Source organism: Panthera pardus, unplaced genomic scaffold, assembly GCF_024362965.1.
Source record: "Panthera pardus isolate Hobbes unplaced genomic scaffold, ASM2436296v1 HiC_scaffold_16, whole genome shotgun sequence".
Lineage (NCBI taxonomy): Eukaryota > Metazoa > Chordata > Mammalia > Carnivora > Felidae > Panthera > Panthera pardus.
The window spans coordinates 148148004-148165167 of record NW_026526721.1 but is presented as its reverse complement, the minus strand read 5'-3'; positions in this window follow the sequence as shown (position 1 = coordinate 148165167).

Here is a 17164-nt window from a genome sequence, read left to right as displayed (position 1 = left end):
CTTCTGAGTGCTAATGTTACTCATTTGCTCTGTGATTATGTTCTTTTCCTTCTGTTTACAAGCAATGTTAGTCTCCTGTCTTCATTGACTTAATTTTCAGATGGTGTAAAATGTTAACATGACCTGGAGTCCAAAGCATAGGAACAGGTGCACCCAGAGACAGCACTTTACTTTCATCCTGTTCCTACCTACCCCCAAAGGTAACCGGTTTTTGGTTGTTAGTTCATCCTGTGTTTCTTTTTATTAAAATAGACAGCTATTCATATGTGAGTGTTTTATTTCCTCTTTTTTCTTGTACAAAAAGTAGTAACCTTTTATGCCTTCATTTTTGCATTTAGCAGTATGTTCCGGAGACTATTCCATAATCCGTTTATGGAGATCTTCCTCATAGATTTGTTTTTTCTTTACTGCTGTGTAGGGTTCCATTGTTTGGTCGGACAAACTCCTATATATAAAGAGGTTGCTTCTAATGTTTCACTCTTATAGTTCATGTCACGATGAATAACTTCGTGGGATTTTTTAAACGTTCTATGTTTTGCATATATCTTGTTCAGTTTAGTGCAGAGTGTTTTATTTTGCTGTCCTATATTTTGCTCTTGTCTTCTGCCTGGTTATTGTTCATGGATGTGAAGGCTGTTGATTTTTGTGCTACTGTATTCTATTTTACCATTGAATATTATAGAATACTATATTTTACTGTTTCTATTGAGTTTTGTTATTCCTCGTGGTTTTTCTAGATATATAATCTGATCATCTATAAAGACATCATTTTACTTCTTCTTTTCTCACTCTTATGCTAATTGTTCTGTTGTCTAATTGTGTTAATAACACCCCCAACACACTGTTACATGGGAGTAGAAAGAGCCAGTGCCCAACTTTGCTCCTAACCTCACTGAGAATGTTGATGAGGTTTCTCCACCTAGTAAGATAAGATGTTGACCTGTGTGTGTGTGTGTGTGTGTGTGTGTGTGTGGTTAAGGCAGTATCCATCAATTCCTACTTTATGGATTGTTTTTTATTAGATATAGGTTGTTGAACTATATTGAAGTTTTTTAGCATTTATAGAGATCACCACTTTCTCCTCAGATCTAGTAATCTGGTGGATTATATTAATGGATTTTTAAATGTTGAACAATTCCTGGAATAGATCCCATGATGTGTGTGTGTGTGTGTGTGTGTGTGTGTGTGTGTGTGTGTGTTTAATGTTTATTCATTTTTTGAGAGACAGAGTGTGAGTGGAGGAGGGACAGAGAGAGAGGGAGACACAGAATCTGAAGCAGGCTCTGGGCTCCGAGCTGTCAGCACAGAGCCCGACGCGGGGCTCGAACTCACAAACTGTGAGATCATGACCTGAGCCGAAGTCGGACACTTAACCGACTGAGCCACCCAGGTGCCCCATATATATATTTTAAATGTGGTACTGGATCTTATTTGCCCACATTATGTTAAGATTTTTTTGTTGCTATTAATGAGTTAGATTCGCCTCTGGTTTATACTTTTTGTGCTGTATTTCTCTGGTGTAGCTGTCATGTTATATTTGCTTCATAAACAGAAATGGATTTTTTTTTCATTTCCTGTGCCCTGGAACAATTTAAATATACTTGGGATTATCTGGTTTTTGAAGGACTAATAGACTTCCCCTGTGAAATTCGGACTGGAAATTGAATAGTAGAGTTTGATGGAGAAAATTTTCATTATGTGGAGCTTAAGGATTTCTTTAAAAACTTCTATGTTGGGTTATATATTCTCGAAGTGTAAACAATAAGCGAACCAGTAATTTATCTAAAACCAATTCCTTTTCCAGAGATTGGAATTTGGCAAAATGATGGAAAAAAGGAGATCTGCCAAGATTGGGATCATTCTTTATTATCGGCAAACCTATTTCAGGGGCGCCTGGGTGGCACAGTCAGTTAAGAGTCTGACTCTTGATTTTGGCTCAGGTCATGATCTCATGGTTTGTGAGTTGGAGGCCCGCATCGGGCTTTGCACTTTCAGCATGGAGCCTGCCTGGGATTCTCTGTCTTCTTCTCTCTGCCCCTCCTCCACTCATGCTTGCACACGCTCTCTCTCTCAAAATAAATAAATACACATTAAAAAAACACCACACTTTATTAGGGAAAAAAAGGCAAACCTGTCCCAGAGCATCCTTTGTTATTATAGAACATGCCAGCAGAGGCCGGGCAGATAACATAGAGGGGCCAGCCGGCTGGGAGTCAGGTACCAGGAAGTGTTGGGGACGACAGCAAACAGAGGATGCCTGCTCTCTAGCTCTTGACCAAGTGCCGCTTCTCAGGAATGTGAATCTGATGTTGCCAGATCTCCAAATTTATCGAGAGGCTGAGAAATCCAGATTTTTTTTTAATGTGAAAACTTTTGACTCTGAACACTTGGCAATTAGTTGAAAAATTAACAACACGGTGCAGGCCAAATGTGATACGGCTGTGCAAATGTGACCCCATCGGTTCTTCCGAGGCCACGTGGGTGGTGAAGGTTTGAAGTTGTGCGTAAGCTGTCGTGCTGGGGTCTGCTATAAAACTTGCATTTATGATGAGGAAGCTCTGGGGTGTGTTAGACCCACCTAGGCCATGGAGGGATGCCACCTGGTTGTCCTGGGAAGGTGACGGAGAGGGAAAGGGGTAGCCTAACTTGGGAAAGCGAAGTGTGTGGGTACTGATCCTTCCTACCCCGAGCAAGGGCATGAGCAGTGCAGCATTCGTGCCTCTGTGGGACCTCCATGGTTGGCACCCTTAGGGGGCAGTACTTGGTGGGGACCAGCAGTGCACCAACACTTTGCTTGGAGATGACTCAGTCCTCCCTGCCTCCCACACATCCAGTTCCCTCTTTTTTCCCCTTCTTTTTTTTTTTCCTGTGCGTTTCCCTCTTTTTATTTCCTGTCTAGCTACTGCCTCCATATGTTGTGGTTATCAAGGCCCGTTCACCCTAAGGAGATCTTACCACCCCCTGACACTACGTGAGGACTGCAAGCCAGCTGTCAGTATTCATTCAGTGTGGACGTGCTGTTTGACCAACTCCCCAGCAGCAAGCAGCCCTGTTAAGTTCAATGAGAAAGACTAATTAGGTGCTTTTTCTGGGGGAAAAAAAAAACAAACAAAAAAACAAACGTGTTTCCTTTAGTCCCTCAGTAGCTATGGTCTCTGGCCTCACTGCTTTCTGGGATGTTCTTATACAGAAACTTTTGGCTTCTATTGTCAATAGCATGCATTCCTAATTATTTGTGCTACTTCTTGAGTAATCCCAAAGTCTGCTTTGGATTACTTACTAAAAGTGGATGATAAAAATTGAGCCATGGCTTCCCAGTTCTGTGGAGATGCCTGCATCAGTGCTTTGTGGAATATTTCTTCTTTGCCAGCAAGATGGTGTAAGTACAGAATCTGATTTTTAATGTGGACCAATCACTTGTCTCTTGGGGGATTATTTAGAATTAATAAAATCAGGAATAGGATATTTTTGTGTGTGTGTGCCTAAGTATGAATTGTTAGCTGAAGGAACTTTTTCATGTGGTACAATTTGTCTAGAGAATTCGGGGTTTAGGGGCTTTATTAATTATGGCTAAGCGTATTTTATTAAAAAGAACAATCTCTGAAGCTGATTAGCTCCGTCCGAGCTGAGAACTGTTTCTTCTCCGTTGATCCTACAGTGAAGTCAGAATAGTGACAGCTTCTGTTACCATAAGCTGCGGAATCTGTTTTCAAAAACACAAGGCTATGATTTCACTATAGTTTAGTGCACATTGAGAAGCTGATATGGAAATGGAAATGAAGCCTTATTTAAAAATACCATTGAAAACAAAAATTTCCTGTCCTCCTTTGATGCTTAGATGAGAATTTTTTTTTTCTTTTTCAAGCTTTCAAGTTTTGTGGGTCTATTTCAGAAGCCGACCTTGATTCTGTCATTCAGGAAGCCCCTCCAACATCCCCTTCTCATTTCCTAATATGACCGATGACTCAGTGGAAATCCATTGTACTTTAGAGTCATTGCAGTTGTGATTAGCCGGTCATGTAGTTGTAATTAAGTCAGAAGGTGGGGTTGGTTATATTCAGTTGGACGAGCCATCTAATTCTTTCTACAAATTCATGGAGCTTTTTACTGTGTTCCAGGCACTGAGGACACAGCAATGAACAGAATAGGCAGAAGTGAGGCTTTATTTTAATCAATTTCTGTCCATATGATATAAGGCATAGAATATAAACCATGTGTACTTGAACTTTATATATAGCTTGCTTATAGGAAAATGCCTGTTGAAATAGGGTTCCCATTTCCCCAACAGGTTAACGCCCTCTTGGGGGAGCTGTCACTGAGCAAGTACTTTATGCGCTCAGAGTGCATTTGACTTTACTGTAACATATTATCTCATTTAATCCTTATCACAGCCCTGCACAGTAAGGTACTCTTATTACATTCCATTTTATAGATGAGAGAACTGAGGCTTGTAGAGGCTGACTAACTTTAGCTTGCCCAGCCTCACATAGTGACTAATGGTGACTTTTCAGAGGGGCTGGGCTTGTAGTGGAAGGTGCTTTAGGAAATGCATTTGTTCCTGCGGTATTTTTGTGGCTGCGGTGAGGAAATGTACTCATATCCAGGCTGTTCAAAAGTTGTGGGCATCTAGGATGTTGCGGTGGTGCTAAAGGTCATCCAGCCATCGAGAGGTGACAGTCCAGCCTGTCGTGTGGGAGGATGCCCAGGTACCTAATGAGGAGGGGTAGCACAGGACCGTTGGGGGTAGTTCTGTGGGTGGGGAAGGGGCACGAGGCTGGGATGCCTAGAAGATGAAATATTCTCTTATTGTATTTGCACGCGTCTCGCTTTTATTAAAACAGACACCCCGTTTTCTGCACCCTGTTTTGCCGTCTGCCATTTTCCCACTCAGTCTTTCCTGAGCATCTTGCCTTGACCAGCATGCGTTTGTCTGCACTGACATTAGAAATGGTGTTACAGCGAGGCGTGTACAGATGTGTTATGTGGTTGGGCCATGCTTGATTGAATTGAAACCCGTGTTATTGGACGCTTTCATTTTCCAGCTGTTGTCTGTTACGCAGTGCTAAGAAGAGGAAAGTTAACTATACAGCAGTTAGGGTTTTTTTCTCAGGAAATACTTGTAGAAGTGGATTGCTTTTGATGCGTGCCCCTGGGCACGAGTTAGCTCATTATCTGCACCATCGTCAGCAGGGTAGACTAAAACTAGGGGAAAAAAAGCGGGCCTGTTTGATAGGTAACAAGATAGTATCGCATGTTTTAATTGCCATTTCTTTGATTTTTGTGTGTGTGATTTTTCTCCTGAAAACGATTACTGCATCTTCTTTAATAATGATTCATACGTAAGTAAGCATTTTCTTTGGGGATTTCAACATTTTTTTTTTTTCAGGGTAAAAGGATCTTCATGATTTCTTTTTTTTTTTTTTTAATTTTTTTTTTTAATGTTTATTTATTTTTGAGACAGAGAGAGACAGAGCATGAACGGGGGAGGGTCAGAGAGAGGGAGACACAGAATCCGAAACAGGCTCCAGGCTCCAAGCTGTCAGCACAGAACCCGACGCGGGGCCTGAACCCACGGACCGCAAGATCATGACCCGAGCCGAAGTCGGACGCCCCAACCGACTGAGCCACCCAGGCGCCCCATCTTTGAATGCATTTGTCTCGAAACTGACATGATCTTATAATATTAATTCTTTTTCATGCAGGATTGCTCTCTTTATGTCCCGACTGTTGTGGAGAGTTTCAGATCTGTGTAGGTGGTAAGAGAAGAATACCATGAACAAAGCTGATGTTTACCTTATACATTGATTGCGTTTGTCGTGTTCTGCAGTGGTGAACGGGCTTGGATTCAATACCATCCCACCGCCAGGATCTTGGACCATGGGCGAGTTCCTTCCAGCCCCAGTTTCCCCATCAGCAACTTGAGCAGGGCCATGATGCAGGCCTCACAGGCTCCTGTGGGTTTTATGTCCGCACTCCTGGGGGTGACGCACCCAGCCCCGGCCAGGCACGTGGTCACTGGGCAATCACCAGGAGCCGTTTATACTCCTTTCCTTGTTGGAGTCATTATGATTCTTTTAAAAGGCAGCCTCCTCCCAGGGAGTGAGTGCAGTTACAGCCAGGACCTAAGGAGGGGTCGGGCGCAGAGAACTGCACCCTTCTCTCCTCACCTCCCACCCTTGTCCCACATTCCTGGGCCTCCTTCCCACTCCGGTTATTATGTTACTTTGTCCTGGAGCGTGACAGTTTGGCAGCTGCTGTTCTTGGCCGGGCAGGGTTGATTACTAGTTCAGGCCTGTATATCGAGAGGGCAGCTGAGGCCTCGTGTGCTGGGCTTCCTCATGGATCTCAGCTCTCTTCCCTCCCACGTTTTTGCTCCCCAGAGAGCCCCATGCCCCTTTGTGTGACAGTGCATGCATTTGGGCTCCAGGACTTCCTGATGTAGGACATCTGGCTCTCCTCAGGGGACTTTTCCTCTTCCGAGCAGCAGCCCTTCAGCCCGGAATCTCGGAGATTGCCAATAAGCCACCCCACGGTGATTTTGGCTGAGGTTACCACCCTCGCCACCCTTCCTGGCTTTGGCCAGCCTGCAGAACTCCCGCTGTCCTGGGCATGTGAGGGGATTTCTGCTGCAGTTTTGGATTTTCTAATTGGAGTTTGAGTGGGGCTGGGCACTTAGAACCGCTTCTGTCCTGCCTGCCACCTGTCAGGCTGGCCTCGCGCTCCCCGGCCAGCAGGATAAAGTGTCGGAAGGCCACTCTTTGTCCTGAGTTGGTCTGGGAGTGCAGAGCGACCCTGTTGTGCTGGGGAAGACCCCCCCCCCCCCCCCCGCAGAGCAACATGCTAGGTTACCATTCCTCCCCTGGGAGCGCCGTCTCTGAGCGACCCACAGCTACGTTTTGAATGTTTTCTCCAGCTTTTAGGGGGTCTCAGGTGACACGTATCTGTGCTGGGTCCTGGCAGCTGATCTCACTGAACTCGCTTTGTGCTGGAAGGTGCAGAAAGAAAGGGTCCTCTGCGGACCAAAGGGGAGAGTCAGGCTGTAGGCGAGGCTCTGCAGCTCAGCCTCCCAGGCCGGTCCCCTTTTGCAGGAGAGGGAGCTATTTCTGGCATGTTATAAATCTGTTGCCGTCGGCTCCGGCTCGGGGAGCTGGGGGAGCTGGGACTGTTACGTAAGGCTGTCAGCGCTCGGCCTTTTATTCCCTTTCCTTCCTTCTGGGAGCTAGGGCCGGGCTTACAGGAGGCAGCGTGGCTGGGCATTTCTGTTCTCCTCCTTTGCAGCAGGGTTATTTTTGGAAACTGGGGGATATGGTCACGTGACAGTGGTTTTCATTCAGGAGCCCTGATCGATTAATCGAGTCTGTCCTTCATAGCATTGACTGGGGACATGTGTCAGTAGGTTTGCTTCTGACCTAAGCAAGGTTTCAAAAAGACAAGACTGAGTTACAGGACAAAACAATTTTTTCTCCAATTGCCTTGATTTAGGGACATTTTCTTTGAGTGATTCTTGATTTTCTTTTATTTTTAAAAAATGTTTATTTTTGAGAGAGAGCGTGCGCAAGCAGGGAAGGGGTAGAGAGAGAGGGAGACAGGATCTGAAGCGGTCTCTGCGTGAGAGCTCTATGCGGGGCTCGAACTCACGAATCGCAAGATCGTGACCTGAGCCGAAGTTGGACGCTTAACCTACTGAACCACCCTGGCGCCCCTTGATTTTCTTTTATAAACTTTTGGGGATGCACTTTTTTTGGAACTGGAGAACGGTACAGCCTTGAAAATGGCATTTATTTCCTCTGTGTGTGTGTGTGTGTGTGTGTGTGTGTGTGTATGAGAATGTGGGATAGTAGATGCCAGGGAGGACAGACACGCATGATGGGCACTCGAGAGCCACCCACATTCCACACCTTCGGTTAGCCTGGTAGAAACCGTGACGGTACGTGCCTGCAGTCCCCAGCTGTCCCCAGTCCTGGCCTCTCCCTTTCCAGGGCCCCTTTCCAGGGCTCTCATGGGAGTCCTTGAGACCATATGGCATCTCCTTTCCTGTACGTTTGGGTCCCCCTGATGTGGCTCTGACTTTCTGGCGGTGGTGGCCGACACTGCCTTCTCCAAATATTCTTTCTCTTGCTGTGGGTAGTCGCACTTGCCCTCTCCCAGGATGCCCTTACCCTTTGTGGTGCGGCATAGCAGTTGTTGAGATTTTTGCGTTTGTTAGAAATGCTTCCCAGTCCTGCTTCTCCTATTATCTGAGAGAAAACTTTGAGCAAGGCACTTAACCAGGCCCCACCACTGCCTCACTAAACGAGAACCGCTCTACCAGGCTCCCTCTGGCGTAGGTTTGTTTTCACGGGACAAACGGCTTCAGGCGTGTGAAAGCTGGCAGTGAGCTGTGTCGTCCCATCGGGGCCGGCCGGTGGCTGCTTCTTGGTGGCCTCGCTCTTTCTCCCACATGACACCATCACCGCAGAACCCCTCCTCATCCTCCAGCTGTTCCGCTCGTGCGTGATGTTTTTCCACCACTTAGCTGCTGTGCGGTTATTTATTTAAGGAGCTGGCCCTGCTGATGGGAGGGGCAGAAGGCTCAAACGAGGCAGGGAGGAAGCGATAAGATGGAGAAGTAGGGGAGGAGCGGACCAGCGGGGTTGCCCCTCGGCCGCCTGCCAACCCAGCCTGGCCCAGGAGGTCAGACCCCACCTTGGGCTGGCGGAGGGTGTGCGCGTGCTTATTTCTTATGCGGAATCGAGTGGTTTCGTTGGGGTCTTCACTCTGAGTTCCTTCGCCCCTGTTACGGCGGGAGCATGGTCTGGAGAGACAGGGGACAGATGTAGGAGAATGGTCAGCGGTGAGAGATCGTGTGGGATATGATTCTCCACTTTACTGAACGACACAGCCACACGGGATTACTCACAACTGTAATAGAGCAGCGTCTTTGGGGCCGTTCAGATCCCGGGCAAGTTATTTAATCTCTCCGAGCCTGTTCCCCTCCTGTAAAAAGAAGATACTGATATTACTTTTATAGGTTGTGAGCCCTAAGGGAGGTCATGCATGTAAATTACTAAGTCCAGTGTCAGGCCTGTGGCTCATTTTACAATGACAGGAGTGTGGAGGCTGTCTGCATTTTGCAATAGCACACGTAGGTCTCACTGCCTTCTGAGCACACACTTTGCTCAGAGAAGCAGCTGTAGTATGGCAAGAAAAAGAATAGCCTTGGCCAGAGAGCGGGGCAAGCCAGGCCCCAGCCGCACCTTAGTGTCCTTTGTGAGTGAGTCGGTCTCTGGGGTATGTCCGGGTCCAGGAGTGCATGCGTTGCGGCCACAGCCTACAAATTACCTGGCCTCGTGTGCTTATTCTTTTTTTTTTTCTTTTTAAATGTTTATTTTTTTTTTTCAACGTTTTTTTTTTTTTTTTTTTTTAATTTATTTTTGGGACAGAGAGAGACAGAGCATGAACGGGGGAGGGGCAGAGAGAGAGGGAGACACAGAATCGGAAACAGGCTCCAGGCTCCGAGCCATCAGCCCAGAGCCTGACGCGGGGCTCGAACTCACGGACCGCGAGATCGTGACCTGGCTGAAGTCGGACGCTTAACCGACTGCGCCACCCAGGCGCCCCTTTAAATGTTTATTTTTGAAAGAGAGAGCGGGAAAGAGAGACGGAGTGCAAGTGGGGGATGGACAGACAGAGGGAGAAACAGAATCCAGAGTAGGCTCTAGGCTCTGAGCTGTCAACACAGAGCCTGGCCGGGGCTCGAACTCCTGGCCCACGAGATTATGACCTGAGCTGAAGTCGGACGCATGACCGACGGAGCCACCCGGGCGCTTCTGGTAATCTTACTCTTGAGAGAGAATTGTAAACTTAACTGTGCCTCTGCTCTGTGTTCAGGTGCTCATGCTTAGGGTCCCTTCCTAGGCCTGGCAGGCCATCTGCTTTCATTGTGTCTGCTTCTTCTGGCTACTTGAGAACCAGTTGGTGGCACCCACATTTTACAGATGAGAGACATCTTGGAACCCGACCAAGGATTGCAGTCAGTAGGTGGTGGCAGAGCTGGGACTAATCCCAGGCCTGTTTGGTCTCCGGTGTTGGGTCTAAAAATCATCTTCCTGTGGGGCCAAAAAGGTGTGGGTGGCTGTGAGCTGACTGGTTTGCCTTCTCGCCAGGCTTGGGGCAACGTGGGGGGGAGGGGGGCTCCTGAGGTGTCCTTTGCCTTCAGAACCAAAGGCCCTTGTGGGAGGGAAAATTCTAAAGTTGTTCCCTCAGGATTGCTGTCTCCTGGTTAATCAAGCACTAACCTAGGTACTGCCACAAAGGGGCTTTCCGTTGGAATTAAGGTTATTGGTCACATGATTTAATTTAAGACAGGGAGATTGTCTTGGCTTATCTGACTGTAATCACAGGAGCCCTTAGAGGCAGAAAAGGAAGATGGAAGAGGAAGCTATAAAGATGTGGAGGAAGGGGAAGATAGGTTCTAGGTAAGAGGATTCAGTGTGCTCGGAGATGTGGGGGGCACAGACGAGGACCAAAGAGGGGCCCCTGGGAGCGCATGGAGAGTGTGACAAAGAACTCAGGCTTGCTGGCAGCAAAGACTGGCTCCCAGCGACAGCCCAGCAAGGAAACGAGGATCTCATTCCTGCCAACACAAGGAACAGATTTCAACCGACAGCCTGCATAAGTTTGGATACAGGTGCTTCCCCAGAGCGCCAGGAAGGAGAGCGGAGCCCTGCCGTACCTTGCCTGGAGCCCAGGGAGGCCCAGGTCACATTGCTAACCTGTAAAGCTGTGAGCTCATGAATGGGTGTCATTTCAGACCACCAAATTTGTGGCAGTTTGCCACAGCAGCGGTAGAGGACTGATAGAATCCTGATGAACCATTAGTCCCTTTTCGGAAACTTTGGCTGTACGTGGACCTATCTGTTTAGAGCTGCTTAACTGTGACAGTAAGTCACAGTCCCCAGATAGATTGGATGCCTCTGCCTGGGGGTGGGGGGCGGGGGGAAAGCCTTGAAAGCTCAGATTCCTGGCTGGCCATGGAGGGGGTCACCTTGTACTGGCTTCTCCTTGTCACCTGTTGGGCCACCAACCTGGAGCTGCGTTCTGGTTTTCTCCTGTCAACTTCTGAGTTTGTCCTGGTGGAAGCTTCTTGTCTGGCCGTTGGGAGACATGGTGATTTGTGTTCACGGAGGGCACTATTACTTGGCTGTCCTGCCACAGGTCCCCTGTGTGTGGGTGGGGGAGGGTTCATGGTGATAGCCCAAGGGGTGCGGGGGGAAGGGCTGACGAGGACGAGGATACAGAAGCCTTCCCATAACTTCCTGTGCTTTTGGGGCTCCTGGTGTGGCTTAGCTGCAGGGGGGCTGGCTGGTTCATGCTCGCCCAAGTCCTTCCGTTCTCCGGATGACGCATCTGAGGCCCACAGAAGCGACACCACCTCAGTGTCCTACGGCTCCTTCGTTTCTAGTTCAGGTTCCCAAAGATCACCCGCGGGACGAGGAGGCACTTGCACACGTGTACTTTGTCAGCACCAAACTTGAGTAAGACCAGCGGCCTGTCACGTCCTCTCACCGCCAGGGGGGCCGGATCGTTGACCACAGGTTGAGCAGAAGAGTGAGGCGGCAGGAGGCCAGAGAATTCTCTCAGCTCGAATGCAAAGCCGCCTCCGTGTGTACTTTCTCCGACTTCTTTTCCCGGCACCTCTTTTGCTGAAAAATTGACCAGGTTGCAGAATTTCTCACTCCTCTGCTAGGAAAAATCCCTCCTTCCCGCGGGCCCCGCAAGCAGAATTCAGGCAGTGAAACAGAGGCGCTTTCATGGCTCGGGACCATCCACTCTCGCTTCTCTTAAGCCGTATTTGTTTCCGCTGCCTCAAAGAGGCCTTTTGCTTGATGTGCCAGGGTTCGCTGGAGCCAGAGAGCACCCAGGGCTGCGGCTGCTTTGTTCCTGAACCCCGTGAAGCCTCAGAAATGCCTGCGTACGTTAGACGGAGGGGAAGGCAAGAGACCGGGTGCCAGGAATTGTTTTCACGTTGGGTTTCCGTCACTCGTCGGGATTGCTGGCTCTGTGACCTTCGGAAAGTTACTGAACCTCTCTGAGCGTTCCTTTCCTTCACTGTAAAATGGGGCTGGTCACGGTACCCCTGCAAAGAGGGAGGTGGGGGTGGTGGGTGGTGCAACTTAGAGCTTCCAGAGTGCTCTCGACACAGTGCCTGGCACACATTATGAGCTCCCGATGGAAGTTGATACTGTTAAGAATTTGCAGACGTTTGCGATATGCACTGCCTTGTAGAATACCGGTGTTCAAAACTGTGCACATTTAGGAACATTAAATTCCCATAAATAAATAACGGTAAATAAATAACGGGGGAGGGGCCATTTGAGAGTTTGCCAACCTTGAAGGTTTCCTGTGTGCTTAGCATGGTGCTGGATATTTTCGTCGCATCCCTGTCTGTAATCTGTTTAACAGTCTGAGAGATGTGGGCATTGTTCCCCCAGAGAGGAGGGGTCCGAGGCTCTGAGGCCTACAGGAGCTTATCTCTGGCCCCTTCTCCCCAGATGATGCTCTGGGGTTGTTGGGGCCACGTGCTGAAGCTGGGTGGCCTCCTGTGCAGTGGCTGCTTGCCTTCTCAGTTTGCTTGGTTGGCTGGCTGGCTCTCTTTCTGATCCTTGAGCTCTTACGGATCCAGAACTATCTGCAGAAAACTGCATGATGAATAAAAACACGGATAAACACTTGTTCTGGGAAGATTGATCTTGAAGCATTAGGGTGTCTCTCCCAGCACTGCTCACCGGGTGGCGCCTTGGGGAAGGAGGAAGAGTCGTCGCCCCTGTCCCACCACCCCCAAGACGCGCTATGACTTTCTTTAAGCTAGAAACTGGCTGAGGGATTCACAAGCAGCTTTTGAGCAGTTTATAAATGAGAATTTCTGATTGCTGGATTCCGGATGGATCGTCTTACACGAGCTCACGTTTGCTGTATATTGGTCAGTAATGGAAAGGATGCAGTGGGGTTCAGTTAGAGCCATCATGGAGAGCCCTGGGGGTGTGGTCCTCATCCCTGGGACAGCTTGGGAGTGCTTCACAAGGTTTCCCTTTGATTTCTGTTAGTCTTCAAGGTTAGCATTTGGACTTGTAATTTCTAATTTGGGAGTTTGGATCCTTTGGTTCCTGTGGATCATAGAACCATAACTTGTTGGCTTCAGGAGATCCTTAACATCATTTGGACCAACGCACATTTTTTTTTTGTTATTGTTTATTCTGCAAATATTAACTTAGTACCCAGCAGGTGCCAAGACCGGCCCAGGCTTTCAGGATGCTCACGGTGTGTAGGAGAGATGTGTCCCAGACGAGTGATGATGAAGGCATGGTGATGTGTGACACACAGGGAGGCTTTCCCAAAGTGAAATCCGTGAAGTAAATGCCTCATAAGCAGGGATCACGTGGAGAAAGGTTTCGCAGTGAAAAAGGGTCGGAAATACCGGCATATGAGTATCATGGTGGAACCAAGGAAGGCGCCAGAATCTGCGAGCCTGTGATTATTTTGAGAGTGTTGTTTTGATACTTGATTGTTTTGAGAGTGCCACACCTGGCAGGGAGGTTTGTGGTGGATTATCTCATCTTACAGAATTCATTGGTTTGGGTGGACTGTAATTTGTAACCGTTTTTGTATCAGTCGTTTAGGTTGTTTTCCACTTGATTTTAAGGGGCTAACGATTGGTCTTTTCATTTCAAGAAGGGCTCCCCAGCCCAGTGAAGTATCATGCAGCCTTAAAAAAGAATGAAATTCCAACACATGCCACAATGTGGATAAACCTTGAGGATATTATGCTAAGTGACATAAGCCAGTTGCAAAAAAGGCAAGTACGGTATGGTTCCACTCACATGAGGTACTTAGAGTAGCGAATTCGTAAACTAGAAAGTAGATGGTGGTGGGGACACTTGAGCGGCTCGGTTAAACGTCCAACTCCTGATTTCGGCCCAGGTCGTGATCTCACGGTTCATGAGTATGAGCCCCACGTCGGGCTCTGCACTGATGGCGTGGAGCCTGCTTGGACTTCTCTCTCCCCCTCTCTCTCTGCCCCTCCCCTGCTCTATCTCAAAATAAATAAACATTAAAGAAAAAAACAAAAACCAAAGTAGACGGTGGTTGCCAGGTTCTGGAAGGAAGCATTCTGTGGATTGGTTGCACAACAATGTGAGTGTCCTTAAGGACTCCTGAACTTTACACTTAAAAATGGTTAAGAGGAGAAACCCATGGGGGAGGGGAAGGAAAAAAAAAAAGAGGTTAGAGTGCGAAAGAGCCAAAGCATAAGAGACTCTTAAAAACTGAGAACAGGGGCGCCTGGGTGGCTCAGTCGGTTGAGCGTCCGACTTCGGCTCAGGTCATGATCTCACGGTCCGTGAGTTCGAGCCCCGCGTCGGGCCCTGTGCTGACAGCTCAGAGCCTGGAGCCTGTTTCCGATTCTGTGTCTCCCTCTCTCTCTGCCCCTCCCCCGTTCATGCTCTGTCTCTCTCTGTCTCAAAAATAAATAAACGCTAAAAAAAAATTAAAAAAAAAAACAAAACTGAGAACAAACTGAGGGCTGATGGGGGGTGTGAGGGAGGGGGTGGGTGGGTGATGGGTATTGAGGAGGGCACCTTTTGGGATGAGCACTGGGTGTTGTATGGAAACCAATTTGACAATAAACTTCATATATTGAAAAAAAATAAAAATAAAAATGGTTAAGAGGGCACATTTTATGTTGTGTGGGTTTTACTTGTACCACAACAAAATAAAAATACCATGGCCTAAAAAGTTAATGTGGTTAGAATTAAAATTCACAAATTGTGCGACGGGATGTACCTCAAGTGTGCTTCGTGTGTGAATGCACACGCCTTTGGACTTGATTATTTTCACTGGGGTTTGAGATGAGAAAACAAATTGGAATAGTTCCATTCTAGTTAGAGAAGGAGAGGGAGGCCTCTCAAGCTTCTGAAGGCTCTGCCAGCTGCAGCATATAATGTGGGTATTTTGTACTTCAGAACGGTCGCCTGTGTTGTGATGCGTGAGCGAGCATTTGCTGAGGTGTCCAAAATAGTTTTTAAAAAAAAAACAGAGACAGAGCGTGAGTAAGGGAGAGGCAGAGACAGAGACAGAATCTGAAGCAGGCTCCAGGCTCTGAGCTGTCAGCACAGAGCCTGACGCGGGGCTCGAACCCACAAATCATGAGATCATGACCTGAGCCGAAGTTGGACGCTCAACCGACTGAGCCACCCAGGCGCCCCCAAGATAGGTTTTTTAAGAAAGTGTTTATACTTGAACTATTCGTTTTATAACTGTATGTTTCTGGGGTGAGCGTATGACCACTGTAAATCCAAGTAGAGGTGCCAGGAGGCAGGACAGTAGCCTGTAGGGCTAGTCATCGGGATTTAAGCCAGTTCCCTGACCTGGCGGGCCATGAAACAAAAGTTGTGTAATCCATGGCTGAAGTCCTTTTCAAGAAATCTCTATGTTTGAGACCCTTTGTTTAAAAAATACACACACACACACACACACACACTTTGATTCAAACAGCATTTTCTTAGCTTTCAGTAGAACAGTGGCATTTTGCAAAAGGAGAAAGTAGTTCAAACTTCTGTGTTAGGATCAGACAGAATGCATCTGAGTGCGGATTACAGAAGGTTTGAGTGAGGGTTCAGTCCGTGATGAAGAATTCCTTCCCTCTCTGAAACTTCCTTTCCACAGCTGCCTGCTTGCCTTCTCTGTGGCAGAAATGTGATTGACCCCTGCTCTCTGTAGCACGTGGGGCTGTTCTTGGCATTTCGCGGTGATAAACATCCTGGGCCACGTCCACCCGAGCCGAAGGGCCATATACAGTTAGCCAGGCTGTCCTTCCGGATTTATGACCACCCCTCCCACCTTCCCACCGCAGGTAATACATAAAACTGGGAGTTTCTCAAAACTCTTGCCAACTTGAACCTTGTTATAATTTTTAAATCTTTATCAGCCTGATTAAGACTTTTTTCTGGGGGGGTTGGCGTCTGGGTGGCTCAGTCAGTTAAGTGTCCAACTCTTGGTTTCCACTTGGGTCATGATATCATGATATCACAGAGATCATGATATCATGATATCACAGAGATCATGATATCATGATATCACAGAGCCCCATATCGGGCTCTGTGCTGAAAGTATGGAATCTGCTTGGGATTCTCTCTCTGTCCTCTCTCTGTCTCTCAACAATAAATAAAAACTTAAAAAAAGAAAAAGATTTTGGGTGTGGGGGGAGGATCATGGCTAAGGTTCCTTAACATGCTTGGTGTGTGTGTGTGTGTGTTTGTATTTCTTTTTGGGGACTGGAGAGAATCTTTATATCCTTTGACCATTTTTTTCTCTTGAGCACTTTGCTTCAGGTTTGTGAATCACGTACATTATTTACGCATCAATTCTAAGTGTCTCTGGTTTAATTTCACTGCCATTCTTAATGTGGCTTGTTTTCCTTACCTTCAAGTTCTTTTTCTTGGCCTTTTCATTAGTGGGAGCCCATAAGGTGTGGTCAGCACACCTGGCCGGAGCTCCCCAGGCTTATCAGGGGTCAGACCTTTAAGTTTTTAAATCTCTGACAATGTCTTTCTGTTGTCTTTGCACAGAACAGTAGCTTGATTGATTCACTGGTCACTTCTGGAGGTCTTCTGGTCTGCCTCCTCCGGCCTCTGCTGCCCAGAATGTTTGTAGGGCTCTGCTTGGATATTCTAGGCTTTTTCTTAACAGGCGTCTTATCCGTTTGTCTGTATTTGAATCACTGACTGGCTGTTACAATCCAGTTCTCTCTCTGGTTGCCTTTCACTTTTCACCAGGGATATCCAGGCTCCCTTCCTCCTTCCCAGTTTATATTTGTGTGTTCATTTTCTTTTTTAATTTGGAAAGCAGTGTTGATGGAAGCATTTGGAGGTAAAGTCTCATAATAGTAAAAATGGTGAAGGGCAATGTGAAAAGCGTTCTGCTGTAGTACAGCTTCCAGCCGGCAGGCACCGAGCGAGGGTGCACGGAACGAATGGTCCTCGGAATTGGGCGCGTGGTGTGGTGAAGTTCTCTATAGGAAGAGGGCTACCTGGGGACGCCGTGGTCGAGGGAGACGCCCCAGAGGGAAAAAAGGGTGGGAGGGAGGGGCTTTCTTGTCACTAAGATTACAAAGCCCCAAAATGCATGG